Here is a 10328-nt window from a genome sequence, read left to right on the forward strand (position 1 = left end):
GCCGCGACTAAAGGGTACCTTTAGTCGCGGTCCGCCTCCCCAACCGCGACTAAAGGTGCGTCTATAAATACTGCACTTAGCAGTTTCGCCACTTCCCATTCTCCTCTCTCTCGACGCCGAAGCGCTGCCCCGACGCCGATCGACGCCGAAGCCCTGCCCCGACGCCGACGCCGACGCCGAAGCCCTGCGCGCCGCCGTCCCCGTCCCCAGTGAGCACCGCCTCCGCCCGTGCCCTGCCCTTGCCCGCCGCCCGTGCCCTGCGCCCTTGCCGGCCCGCCGCCCGCCGCCCGACGCCCTGCCGCCCGCCGCCCGCTGGCCCTGCCTGCCGTCCTCCGCGCGTCGGCAGAAGAAGAAGAAGGAAGAAGAAAAAGGAAGAAGAAGAAGAAAGAAAAAGGAAAAAGGAAGAAGAAGAAAGAAGGAAGAAGAAAACAAAAGAAAAACAGAAGAAAAACAAGAAAAAGGAAGAAAAAAGGAAAAAGGAAGAAAAAAAAGAAAAAGAAAGAAAACAAAAGAAACAAAAAAACAGAAGAAAAACAAAGGAAGAAGAAAAAAACAAAAAAAACAAAAAAGCAAAAAAAAGGAGGAAGAAAAACAAAGGAAGAAGAAAAAAAGAAAGAAGAAAAACAAAGGAGGAAGAAAAAAAAGGAAGAAGAAAAACAAAGGAAGAAGAAAAACAAAGGAAGAAGAAAAAAAGAAAGAAGAAAAAAAAGGAAGAAGAAAAAAAGAAAGAAGAAAGAAAGAAGAAAGAAAAGGAAGAAGAAAAAACAAGAAAGAAAAAGGAAGAAGTAAAAGAAAGGAAGAAGAAAAAAAGAAAGAAGAAAAAGGAAGAAGAAAAAAAGAAAGAAGAAAGAAAGAAGAAAGAAAGAAGAAAGAAAAAGGAAGAAGAAAAAACAAGAAAGAAAAAGGAAGAAGAAAAAAATGAAAACCAAATGAAAACCAAAAGAAAGAAGAAAGAAAAAGGAAGAAGAAAAAAAGAAGAAGAAAGGAAGAAGAAAGGAAGAAGAAGAAAGAAAGAAAAAAGAAGAAGGAAGAAGAAGAAAGAAAGAAGAAAGGAAGAAGAAGAAAGGAAGAAGAAGAAAGAAAGGAAAAAGGAAGAAGAAGAAAGGAAGAAGAAGAAAGAGGAAGAAGAAAGGAAGAAGAAGAAAGAAAGAAGAAAGAGGAAGAAGAAAGGAAGAAGAAGAAAAAAAGAATTTTTACTTAAATAATCTTATTTTTTAATTCCTCCTCCTCTATGTCCCCTTAATCTTATTTTTTAATTCCTTTATACTTAAAGAATTTTTACTACATGCAGGAGTGACATATGGCGGACGATAGAACCGAGTCGCTTAGGGATCCGGAGGCTGAACGTTATTTAATGGGCATCATCAACAACGAGATTCCTTATGTGCCGGGCTCAGAATATGAGCAACAAGAGGATGTAGTCTCTTCTTATCTGAACCTTGACGGTGGAACAGAGATTGTCGATGATCAAGAAGGTGAAGGAACGGACATTGTCGACAGAGGTCAACCGTCAACAACCGACGATCTCGAATTGCAAGTAGCAACCACCTCCGGCGAGGTATATATATATACATTGAGAGCCTCTCGTGATACAAACTTACTGAAATGTGAATACATATGTATTAACGCGCGCGACTCTCTTTCTTTTTTTAGCCCTCCGGATCGAGTACGACAAAGCGTGGCAAATCCAAGGCGATGAAAACAGGAGAAACATATGCCATTGAGTTTGTCAGTGAAACCGGCAAGCCCCTACAGCACACCTCAAAGTTTATCAACCAATGCGGAGTCGTTGTTAGAGACAACGTCCCGATCACCGTCCAGGAATGGAAGGAGCCAAAGAAGGCACGTCTTGGTTTCAGTTTTGTCGACAAGAGAACGAAAAAGGATTGCTGGAGAAAGCTTATGGAACATTTCATTCTACCTCCGGAATACAACAAAGTCGATGAATTCGGTAACGAGGTTCCGGGTGGACGTCAGAGGAGGAGGCTAGTTAAAGAGTTCGCTCTTCAGAAGATGGGCGAAGCATTCCGGAACTTCAAGAAAAATTTAACCCGTGACTATGTCAACAAGGGCAAGACTCCGGATTTCAATGGACAACATGAGAAACTGAAAGATGATTGGCCAGAATTTGTGAGGCAAAAGCAATCGGAGCATTTCAAGGAAATATCGAAAAAAATAAGGATAATGCGAGTAAGAAAAAGTTCCATCATATTATGGGGCCAGGAGGATACCGCCTTTCGGAGCCTAGGTGGAAGAAGATGGAGGAGGACCTGAGGGTGCGAGGAATCCCTCTAGGTACAGAGGGATGGGACCCAAGGGCCAAAAGCTGGTGGTACGGGCATGGGGGATCGCTAGACCCGGAGACAGGGGTGTGTGTTCACCAGCAGAGACAGTTTGCTCCCACCCAAGCCCTTATTGACGCAATGACCCAAGCTCAAGAGGGCTTGATCAAGTTCAACAGAGAGAAAGACGCACTGACAACAGCCCTCGGGAATGATGAACACGGAGGACGTGTACGAGGCAAAGGCAAAGTTCCATGGAAAGTAGGGTTTTCCCAGGACAATGACCCGTACTGTTACAGAAGCCGTAAGAGAAAGACGGACCGGGATGCAGATCTTATGACGAAGTTTGCATCGGAACTCCATGAGTTGAAGCAAACCGTGCATGAACTAGTGAAAGAAAAATCGGCTGCAGGGCCGCATGAAGATCATGAAGCGGATCGCGGAAGCCAGCAGCGGAGAAGCAGCGTGGCTTCCACGGATGCCCCGCCTGGTGCTAGTGCACCGATGATCGAGATTCGTGCACCGGAGCCTCACTACCCCGTGGATGATGTAAAGGAGATGAAAGAATGTGATCTGCATTATCCCTTGGGGAACGTTTCCACGAAGGTAGCTAGCGGCAGTGCTTTACCCTGTACACCTGGAGCACTCCACCACAACAACCTCATTGCATATGGCTATGCTCGTGTCACGGTGGAAGACATAGTCCAAGGGTTTGAGGACCTGGAGATTGACAAACCTACACCCGAAGGGGAGAGAAGACTTGGAGATGTCAAGCGCCAGTTCATTCTATGGAAAAAGAAGTACATAGTGTTTCCAGGCGAGGCGCCAAGGCTAGCAAGTCCACCCCCCTCCGATGGTGGTGGTGGTGGTGGCGGTGGTGGTGGTCGTGGTGGTTCACCTACACCTCCTTCACGCCATTCGACGCCGTCCCCCGATCCACAACCTCCGGCGGGTACGACGCCCCCCAATCCTCCTCCGGCGGGTACGACGCCCCCCAATCCACCTCCGGCGAAGAAGCAGAAGCAGGCGGACAGCAAGGAAACCCGCTCCTGGACTATTAACCCGGACCCTTATGTACCTAAGACCACAAGGGTACCGGAGCCATCACTGAAGCCTCTCCTCCCAAGGCCTGGGGAACTTAGTGAAGCTGAAACCAAATTGGCCGCGTCTGCTGATTATGAGAAATGGAAGGCGGATATGAAGGCGAAAAAAGAGCCTGAGCCCAAGCAAGTATTCACTGAGAAGCAAAAGAAGTGGGCTAAGAATTTTTTGACGACACCGTCCCAAGCCGAGCTGAATATGCCTGACGACTATGGACATGAACTTCGTAGGCAAGCAAAAATATTGAAGGAGGAGAAAGAAGAAAGTAAAAAAAAGCGGGAAACAAGTTGACCAGCTCGGGATGCAGAAGAAACAATCGATCCCCCCGCTCATAGTGAAAGCCGGTCTGGAAGAGGACCCCGAGATCATAGCAGCTGCGGCAGCACTTGGATTGACTGTAGCGGGTGCCATGAAACAAGCGTCCGAGATGGGTTTGACTCTTCGTGCCTTCTTAGGCCTTGAGGATGCGCCAGTATGTGAGATAGCATTACAATATGTGCGGAATGGGCCTCTCGTCGAGCCTGCGCGGGAAAAGAGTCTACCACCACAAATGCGAAATCTGCTACGTTGGTACAAGCAATTCATAACATGGGCCGACAAAGAATATGTTTATGCGGATGTTACAGATGAGCATCACACCAAACGGTACTCTGTAGAAGTTCATATGAGTGAATTGTTCCAGCTGTTCAATCTGCGCGACCTCGACAAATCTATGCTGAGTTGCTACGTTATGTAAGTGATTTATTTCTACCTCATCTCGTTCTTCATTGCCTGCACTATATATATATATATATATATATATATATATATATATATATATATATATATATATATATATATATATATATTGTCCTAACTATATTGTTGCGTACGCTATTATGCAGATTGAAGATTTAGGAATGCAAAATAAGAAACATCCATGATGTTGGGTTCATTGACCCACATATCGTTAATGGATATGTGTTACAACATCACCCCGAAGACGTGGAGAAAGACCTGTACAAGTTTCTTAGAAAGCATCAACTCAAAAGTCATATTCTATTTCCTTACCATTTTGGGTGAGTGTTTCTCTGTTGTGCCCATTCTCTTTTGTTTACTCCATGCATGGTATGTCTAATCGATGAGTTATGCATGACTGTGCATGTAACGTGTCCGCAGGTTCCACTGGATTCTGCTAAATATTGAACTTCACACCTCCAGAGTTCTAATCATGGACTCTATGGATTCGGATCCAAAGCGTTGGGCCGACATGAGAAAAATGCTGCAAAAGTAATTATTTTCAATCATTTGAGCTCTATATCGATCGGTCTCTTTCGTTCATTTCCTAATATCAAGTAACTAATAACTCCCTTATTCATTTAATTTTCTTTGCCCTGTAGGGTTTGGAGACGGTTCTCAGAAGAAATTGTCGGTGAATTCAAACATGAGCTAGATTTCAGAAGGTTAGTTAATGTGGATAAGCAGCCACCGGGGACCAATCTATGTGGATACTATGTTTGTGAGAACATCCGGAGACACACCACTGAGCGGAAGGCATCAGATAGCGTGCGGAACGCGACGGATAACTTGCGGAGGAGGCTTAGTCCAGAAGCTCGCTTCCGACCAATTCAAGAAGAATTAGCAGGATTTTTCATGAGGGAAGTCATCAATCCTAAAGGAGAACACTATACCGAGGACGAAGAAATTTATATGCATACCCGAGATTGAAACTTGTACGAAGTTGTATATGGTCATCCATCCTAATTGTGTATGGAAACTTGTTCGAAGTTGTATATGGTCACCCGAGATTGAATATATATTATATATTCCTCTTGAATTCTTCTTGTTTGAAATTTCATATGCATGTATATAGTAGCGTAAAATATGTGTACTGAAACTTTATCAAAATTAAAATAAAACACAAAATATAATATAAAAGAAATAAAACACTCCAAACTAAAAAGAAACCAGGTTTAGGGGGGCTAAAACCCTAAACCTGCGGAGGAGCCCTTTAGTCCCGGTTGGCCACGAGAACCGGGACTAAAGGTCCTCCGCCCCGACGGACCACGGGCGCCCACGTGGACGGGCCTTTAGTCCCGGTCAGCCACAAGAACCGGGACTAAAGCCTTTAGTCGCGGTCCGTAAGAGGCGCGACTAAAGGGGGGGTCTTTAGTCGCGCATATTTAGTCCCGGTTGCACAGCCGGGACTAAAGGCTGTTGCGAACCGGGACTAAAGGGCTTTTTTCTACCAGTGTATGATGAGTAATGTCATAATGATCTAGCATATATCTTCCCCGTATCGACTAGCCTGGCCTCGGCTTATATAATGCACCGGAGGCCTAGGGTTACAGGAGTCCTAGACGAATACGCCGGTGGAGAGGAGTCCTTGCCTTGATCACCACGTCTTGTGGAATCTTCCTTGTAAATGTCATCGGCAGTCCGAACTGGCCCATAAGTATTCGGCCCTGGGGTCCTCGGCCCAATCCAACTGATTGGGAGACAACGTGGTGAGTACCCCCTAGTCCAGGACACCGTCAACCGCATCTCCCATCGGTGCTTGTGACCGGAGAACAACGATGCCCCCTCCATGCCTGAGCAATGCCAACCTATAGGCTACAACAGCAAGGTGAGCCACACACTCTGCATTTTTCTTCATATCTTCGCAGCAGCAAGGTTGAGCCACACACTCTGCATTTTTCTTCATATCTTCGCAGCAGCAAGGTTATTGTCCACGAGTCTATCCTTCTGCATAGTTTGGTCAGTTTTAATCAAGCTTTGTCGCGGTGGTGGTTCATTAGTAGTGTTTTACCGTTTTAGTACATGAAAGCGTAATCCCATGCTTGATCGAGTATATTGTAAGGCAAACTCGAATAACCAAAGTTTTGGCCTAAAAGAGACCGGGGCATTCCACAGCATTGTGGCTCGAGTGTTCCCTCCCAGCAATTTTCTTTTTCGAAACAGAGGCAAAAGATTAGCCTCATCCATTAGTTAAGAAGAAGAGCTATTGCTCACTTTAAAAGTTTAAATCGAACTGAACAAGGCTAATCAAATCTAACATATATAGAATTAAAGCACGAAGACTTACAATTTGCGCAAAGCATGTGGAATAACCATGACCAAATATAACTGTCTCAAAGGAAAAAATTATATAAGGTAGTATCAAGTTCGGGGCCACCCAACCTAGCTCGCCGGGCGACGGGAAAAGTGAGGTGAGAGAAGAGCAAGTTGCGGCCTCCGCGTGCACGACGCGCTTGGCACATGGGCGTCTTCAGCGTGAGCAGCTGGGTTGCAACGCTGCTTCTCCTTCGATCGAGAGGCCATCTCGATCGCACCGGACTAGCTACGCATTGCACCGGGTACACGGTTGGTACATTTATATGCGGCATATATGTGAGGTAGGTGCAGCCAGGGCAGAGAGGTCACGGGCAGATGAGGAACGTGATGCACGCGTCTGCGTCGCTCAATTTGCTCGGGCCTTTGCCAAAGCGCCAGGCGGCGCATTTGGACCGGCGTTTATACAGGCATGCACGGCTGCGGGCGACGACCGGCGTGCGACTGCGGGCTATGACAGGCGCGCCTCACGACGACGACGTCCGACCTCATGACCTGCCCTGCTCGCTCGAATCTCTTCTTTTCCCACTGCGAGCCCCTCCCTTCCTGCCTGTCGGCATATTCACCTTTCTCCTCCGATTTTATCACCGTATCCTTAAGAGTCGTCATGCCTACAACCTCTAAAATGCATATGAGGCTGGTCATAATGAAAAGTATCATATACTAGTGTCATGTGTATGATAGTACTGTATGATACTAGTGTTAGGGTTTGCGGTCTACCCCCTAATTCCTCTGCGCTTATCCGTGGTGCCGCTCACAATTCGCATCTCTAAGGCTAGGGGGTAGGGACCTTCTTATACTGTCTTTCCAAAGAGTCCATCTCTTATAGAGATAAAATTCCTAGTCTTTTCAACTAGTTTTCCGGGATAGACTCTGGACCAAATCACCATCCACGATCAAATTTGTCTATTAATGGATTCTACACATAATTCCATGATAATCATGTAAAGTAATTCCATGCATAAATACATGTATAATTCCATAATGAGGTATTCCGAATATTAGTAATTCCTAGTAATTTGAATATAGTTGCAGGACACATAATTCCAACATCTCCCACTTGTCCAAAACGATCATTCAAATATTCGTAAACCCATAGCCTTAACATGTTTACCAAATACCTCATGACTATTAGGCTTAGCTAAGGAGTCACCAACCAGGTTAACAATACGTTGAAAACCCAAAGAAATATATAGTCATACCTTCCCTCAATATGTTTCCTTGCTGTGACACTTAAGATCACTAGAGGCCTTAGTTTCCGCCTAATTATTTCAGCATAGCTGTCCTTGGCACCTCGAGTATTACTTCCTCGAGTAGTAATTCCACCTTTATAGGCACCTTGAGTATTTTGTTTCCTCAAGTGAAATTCCGCATCAATTATTTTCCATCACATATATAATAATATGATTAATTCCACATTGAGTCAAAATATATGATAACCGTGTTGAATAATTTTCAAAACCACATAAATATCAAATCGAAGCAGTAAATGAAGTTCCAGCAATAACCATGCTTTGAAAGAAATTCCTGACTTCGGTCAGTGAAGCTGCAGCATATTAGTACTAAAAATAATAATTGAATATGCATACCCAGACTTATTTCTAATCTCGTAGATACAATAATAGCTTCCTCAATGTGTTTACTTTTAATATAAATTCTAGAACAAGTGATAGGTTGTGATGCACTTTTCCACAATCTTATATGATGTGTGAGATTCCCTTAGCTGCTCGTCTTTCCTTCCACTGCTTGAATGCAGCATAAAATTCTGGTAGCTAGGTACGATCATATCAATTCCAGTACCATTTATTATTCCATTTTCCCTCAGGAGTTCAAATATAATTTCTCACTGTGTATGATTCCCTTTATCAAAGGTATTTTAATAGATTTGCAATTTTCCATAGAGAAACACTTCAGAATATTTTCTATGTATTTCCACTCGTGAAACATAGGATGTTTCAAATGTTCCTTTCATATGAAAGTTAAAAGATGACCAAGCTTTCACTTCCATCAATGTGAGTTTATCATTGTAAACAACAAAACAATGTTAATGTATACAATAATAATGCAAAATACTTTACACTTACATTTGTAGATGACCGTCTTGCTTCATTTAGAGAACCATATGACCTGCTATTCCATTGATGTGAAGCTTGTTATAAGACCATACATGAAGATACTCAATTAGCAAACCATGTCTTTAGTTCCTCTTTCCCAAAATTCCAAGAGAGAGAGTTTCCACAAAGTATATTTCCCTCTATGTGAAGAATTGAATAACAAGAGTGCCATTATAATATTCCAATGAGACAAATTTCCTCACAAATAAATAAATAAAACACTTATAAACAATGGGCTTGCGGTTGTTTGGTATGATTATAAGTTCCCAAACTATATAATTCCTCATTGAGTTTATTCTTTCCCGCATTTCTTCAACCCATAGTTGACATTGATGGGTAAAAAAATCTTATGAGAATTTATTGATTCCTCTAAAATGTAGAGTGACATCCCCCAACAACACATAACAATAATCTAGACATGATATTCCAAGCCAATTCCTCCCACTAATCCTAAGCATATTAGTGTAGGAGTTTCACTTGTATTTTCCACTGTGGTCAAGATTATATTCTAATATGATTGCCGATAATTCCACCATTATCCATAAAAATAATTGTGCTCCTACTTTCCACCAGTATTCCTTTTCCAGATAACTAAGGAAACACCCTTTGATCCAATAGAATAACCATAAAAAAAATTCTGGTGTGCGCTTTGTAATAACTGAGAATTTCATGTCAAAATAGAAGATTTCCTTCCAGTCAAGTGACTGTGCTAGATGGATAATGATTTCAACAAATGACAGCATGCAATGATTCCTTCCAAACAAACAAGGGAGTATAAAAGACATTCAATTCCTCCATTCAATTGTGGAGTGTATGGTATATTACAATGGTGAATAGTTCCATGCTCTTTACATACAAACGATATATTCCTGAAGTGTACTTCCCCCACCAATCAGTTGTTAAAACTATGATATTATTTAATCAACTGATTTTTCCACTTCAGTATAACATGTGACCATCACAATAAAACATTCTGACTTGTACAATAAAAGATAAGCATAACCATATAAAAGTGTAATCATCGAAGAGTGAGATGAAATAAATAATCTGACCTCTAGTGGGGATTCCAAAGAAATACCGTAAGTATATAAAAACAAGAAACAATGTGAAGCCCTTTAATCACCTTCCACCTTAATAAACAAGGTGTATTAAAAAATCATATATGCTTCACATGTACCATAGTCCTCCCACTAAAGTTTAAAATTCCAGAATCAATAAGCCTCTTGATCCAGTTCCAAGATATGTGATCAAGTCATTGATGATGTAGATAATAAGATTCCACGCATGTGTTCCCGTTGTTGATATTCCTCCGTACGGAGTTATCTTTGCCAAACATAAACAATTTGGTTTGCCAACTTCCAATGGACATCAAGAAAGATGTATCATTGGGTGAAAATCCAAAAATGCACTAAGTTAACCACTGAGCAATATTTCCACTCTTCCTTTTCCAAATACTATGTCATAATCAATAGATTCAAAGACGGGGTAATAAATTAAATCCCTTCTCATTGAAGTTAAATAACATGTCCTATAACAGCAATAGTTTTCCTCCACAAGGGAGTTGTTGATGGCATAATTTCCAATCCAAAGTACATCAAAATTAGCATTAATTCCCAAGTTCATCAATTTTCCTTTGGAATTTTTCTATGCCAACTCATTGTATTCAAACAAATATATGAGGTATATAAAGAAACACCATAATCCAACTATTTGAAAAAGTACCCACAAATGTATTGTGCAA

The sequence above is a fragment of the Aegilops tauschii genome, chromosome 7 (assembly GCF_002575655.3).
Source record: "Aegilops tauschii subsp. strangulata cultivar AL8/78 chromosome 7, Aet v6.0, whole genome shotgun sequence".
In the NCBI taxonomy this organism is placed as follows: Eukaryota; Viridiplantae; Streptophyta; class Magnoliopsida; order Poales; family Poaceae; genus Aegilops; species Aegilops tauschii.